Genomic DNA, 5,249 nt, shown 5'->3' with positions numbered 1-5,249 from the left:
AGGTATATATACAATCAAATCTAACGATTCTAATCATGCTATTTCTTGGGTTCTTGATACCGGTTGTGGTTATCACATTTGTTCTAATGTGCAGGGACTAAGAAGAAGTAGGGATGTGGAGCAAGGAAGGATCAATCTAATCATGGGGAACAGAAGATCGTCGCCTGTGACCAAGATTGGAGTGTATTCCTTAGTGCTTAGGAATAGTTTAGTTTTAGATTTGAACAATTGTTGCTATTCGCCAGAAATGGCAAGAAACATCATTTCATTTCATGGTTTATATAGACAAGGATTTAGATTTTCTTTTAATAATGAGAATGGTTCTATTTTGGCTTATCTAAATGGTGTCTTTTACTTTCAAGCTATACCATGTAATGGAATATATGAAACCGTTATGATTGTTGATAACTTAGGAAATGATGTTTTGAATATTGATTCTTCCACTAGTATGGATAAAGCATCCTTGTGGCATTGTCGTCTTGGACATGTCAACAAGAAACGCATAGCCCAACTACAAAAGGATGGAGTGTTGGAGTCATTCGACCTTAGGGAAGATGACACATGCGAGTCTTGTTTGCTTGGAAAGATGACTAAGTCGCCCTTCACGAGTACATGTGATAGGGGCGAGGGTCTATTGGACTTAATACATACCGATGTGTGTGGACCGTTTAGATCAACCACGAAGGATGGGAACCGCTTCTATGTGACTTTTACCGATGACTATAGTAGATATGGGTATATCTACTTAATCAAGCAAAAGTCAGACACCTTTGAAAAGTTCAAAGAGTTCAAGAATGAAGTGGAGAATCAATTGGGCAGGAAAATCAAGATACTTCGATCCGATCGAGGAGGAGAGTACCTAAGTCTTGAATTCCACGATTATCTCAAGGAGTGTGGAATAGTTTCACAATTGACGCCTCCTAGGACACCGCAGTTGAATGGTGTGGCAGAAAGGCGTAATCGAACCTTATTGGATATGGTTCGCTCTATGATGAGTCGTGCTTCGCTACCAATCACTTTTTGGGGGTATGCCTTAGAGACTGCCGCCCATATCCTTAACCGGGTCCCTACTAAGAAGGTTGCCAAAACACCTCACGAGATGTGGACAGGGAAAGCTCCCTCGTTGGCACATATCAAGGTTTGGGGTTGCGAGGATTTCGTAAGACGAGATGCTCACGACAAGCTTGAACCTCGAAGTGAGCGATGTATTTTCATCGGCTACCCGCAGACATCCTTTGGATATCTCTTCTATAGACCGAAGGACAATGTTGTCTTCGTTGCAAGGAGAGGAGTTTTCCGAGAGCGAGAACTCATAAGCCAAGGAGACAGTGGGAGGCAAATCGAGCTTGAAGAGATTCAAGAGTCGATAGATGAAGGAACCTCTACCGCTGGCACTCAACCCGAGGAGGAAACTCCGGTTGAACCAATTGACAAATCCTTACCTCTTAGACGTTCCGATAGAGTTAGAGTTCTACCCCAGTTTTATGGTTTTCATATAACTACCGAAGGGGACACGTATATTAGTGATGGTACACTAGTAAACCTTGATGAACCTAATAGCTATAAGGAAGCCATGGCAGGCCCGGAGTCTGCAAAATGGAAAGAGGCAATGGATAGCGAGATCCAATCCATGAATGATAACCAAGTTTGGAATTTGGTTGATTATGTGCCCGGACGTAAGACCGTTGGGTGCAAATGGATCTTCAAGAAGAAGACCGACGTGGATGGAAACGTACACACATATAAAGCACGATTGGTTGCGAAGGGCTTTACTCAAACTCCTGGGGTTGACTATGATGAGACCTTCTCACCAGTTGCGAAGATTAAATCTATTAGAGTGATGCTAGCTATTGCCGCATTTCATGATTATGAGATTTGGCAAATGGATGTCAAGACCGCTTTTCTTAATGGGAAGTTGGCTGAGGATGTTTACATGGCTCAGCCCGAGGGGTTTGTGGATCCGAAGCATCCGAATAGAGTGTGTAAGCTTGAAAAGTCCATTTATGGACTTAAACAAGCGTCTCGCAGATGGAATCTTTGTTTCGATGAGAAAGTCAAAGAGTTTGGATTTGTACGAAGCGAAGACGAGTCTTGTGTATATGTCAAAGCCAGTGGGAGTATAGTAAGCTTTCTCGTCCTATATGTCGATGACATATTGCTCATAGGAAACGACATCCCGACTCTGCAGGAAGTTAAGTCCTGGCTCGGGAAGTGCTTCGCTATGAAGGACCTCGGAGAAGCTTCTTACATTTTGGGAATAAGGATAATGAGAGAAAGAAGTAAGAGACTAATTGGACTTAGTCAGAACACTTACTTAGAGAAGGTACTGAAACGTTTTAGTATGGAAAACTCAAAGAAGGGAGAATTACCAATACAAAGTAATGCCAAATTGAGTAAGACTCAAAGTCCGAGTACCGAAGCTGAGATAGCAGAAATGAGCCGAGTACCATACGCTTCCGCAGTTGGCTCAATCATGTACGCTATGACTTGTACTCACCCTGATGTAGCCTTCGCTTTGAGCATGGTTAGCAGATATCAAGGGAATCCTGGCAAAGCACATTGGATTGCGGTGAAGAATATCCTTAAGTACCTTCGGAGGACAAAGGAATGGTTCTTAGTCCTAGGAGGGAGTGATGACTTGAAGGTGCGAGGGTATAGTGACGCCAGTTTTCAAACCGACAGGGACAACTACCGTTCGCAGTCGGGCTGGGTCTTTACCCTAAATGGAGGAGCAGTGACCTGGAAGAGTTCCAAGCAAGAGACCGTAGCTGATTCAACGTGCGAATCAGAGTACATTGCAGCGAGCGAAGCGTCGAAGGAGGCAATATGGCTAAAGAACTTCATCAGTGATCTTGGAGTCGTGCCTGCCATAAAGGAGCCAATGGAGATTTTCTGTGATAAAGAAGGTGCGGTTGCCTTAACCAAGGAACCGAGGGATCATGGTAGATCAAGACATATCGACAGAAAATATCACTTCATCAGACATCGTGTAGAAGAAGGACAACTCGTAGTGAAGAGGATATCATCAGAAGATAACCCAGCAGATCCGCTTACGAAGGGACTGAGTAGGGTTAAGCACTTACAGCATGCTAGGAGTATTGGGTTGAAGGATGATATTAGCATAGATTAGATAGTATTAGAAACATGTAATAGATAAATGTAAATTGACATTTGATGATTAAATAAAGGAGTTTTATTTATGAGTAATGATACTATCTTATGTTGATTGTTTAGCTATTGTTTCACTTTGCATGTTTTGACTTCCAGAATAATTGAGGTTATTAAGAATAATCGAATTATTCAAATGGTCCACAATCGTTCATATGTTGGAAGTAGATATGAAAGAAGATTGTCATGAATTGGTGTGTAGAGTGTCTAAATGGTGTTAGACATAGCAAAGGATTGCTGCAACGTTCATGAGTGCTTATGAACTAGCTTTGAGCATTGGAATAAACCCGCGCTTGCTGGAATGACCTTGTGGAATACGATATAAAAGGTGATCGCAAGACGATAATATCATATAGTCTTAAAACCTAGATATATGGTTTATTATTTGTTAATTGATTGTACATTGATAATGCGAAAACGCATCAGTAACTTGGTGTTATAAAACGTATTGTTGTGTATAGTTGGTTAATGAATAAGTAAATGCATATAAGTCGAAGTTTATCTGTAACTTTTATCTAAGAAGGTAAAAGCGATATCTCGGCCGCTCGATGATTTGATTTGACTTATGTGCCGGGCCCGGTCAGAACTGAATTGATGTGTTCGATTAAGTTCTATGTCGAATAAATCAGAGATCGAGAAACCTAAATGCTTGACTAACCATTCCATAGGATTGTCAGCATGATATCTAACAGAGGACTGTACGTTCCCTTATCTAAAGGACAAGATTGATTAGATCAGAGTTGACAGCGTCTTTGAGAGCTATGATTGCAAACCGAATTGTACTTGTATAGTTGCTAGACTTATCCAAGTGGGAGACTGTTGGAATAGTGTCTAAGGCTGCAACTATATTAGGTAAGTATTTGATCCGGTTGTGCATGGTCCTTTTGGGTTGCCTTCACCATAGCAACTTGATAGGATGATTTATTAAGAGAGAGTAAATATTATTAATATATTATGTGAATAATATAATGAATAATATATTGTTATTTGATTAATATAAGTCATAGAATTAATTAGAATTAATTTGGTGACTTAAAGAGATTAATTAAATAAAGGGGTATAAACTGTCAATTGTTTGATAGTTAAGCTTTAGACTGTAAATCCATTTGGATATGGTATGGACAGATTCTAAGAGCTTTAGGAAAGCTAAAATCGTCCATATACTTATCTATGGAATGGATTTGGATAGCCTTAAGAGAAGATTATCCAATTAGGGTTTAGGTTGTAACCCTTAAGGAGTCTACAAGTATAAATGGACCCCATAGCATAGGGAATTCGACACATCTCCAAAAGCAAGGAACCTCTGGTCGAATTCCTCCCCTCTCCTCTCTCCTAAATCATTCTTATTGCTATTGGTGTTTGTAAGCCATTAGAGGAGTGACACTTGTGACTCTAGAAGCTCCAAGACCTCAAGATCAACAAGGAACTCAAAGGTATGATTCTAGATCTGTTTCAATGTTGTTATTTAACCTAACTAGTCATTAGAAGACTTGGATTCAATGCATGTTTATTAGAAAGCCTAGATCCAAGCATTAGGGTTTTGCATGCGCACATAGGAAAGTTCTTATGGCTAAAACCCAACACTTAGGTCATGTGCTAGTGATAACTAAAAGATTTATTCTTGATTGATTCCTGAAACTTTTCAAGATCAATAAGGCTCCCACTGAATTCTTGACATATAAGTTTTATATGTTCAAGGAACATGCTTTGATAAGCAAAACAAATATTCAAAAGTTAGTATGGATTCTTGACAAGAGAACACTTCATATAATTGGTCTTAGTTTATCCTTTGTTTTAACCAAAACATCATAACTACCAATTTCAAACGTGCCAGAGTAAGAAAATATTTTACTCCACATTTAATGAGGAGTTATAAACCTACTTAGTTTGAAATAAGCTTCAAGATACGATTTAAAGTAACAAGAGTATGACTCTAGAACTTGATTAGAAACGAAGTATGACTCATCTCTCAATTGAACCATTTCAAAAATATATGATTCCTCTTCTTAGTCAAACAATTGTACTAAGATGTTCTTCGAGGATTAATTGTGACATGGCTCCATAATCATTAAGATGATCGT

Source organism: Lactuca sativa, chromosome 8 (genome assembly GCF_002870075.4).
Source record: "Lactuca sativa cultivar Salinas chromosome 8, Lsat_Salinas_v11, whole genome shotgun sequence".
Lineage (NCBI taxonomy): Eukaryota > Viridiplantae > Streptophyta > Magnoliopsida > Asterales > Asteraceae > Lactuca > Lactuca sativa.
The sequence above is the reverse complement of the archived record's forward strand: the minus strand, read 5'-3'. Positions refer to the sequence as shown.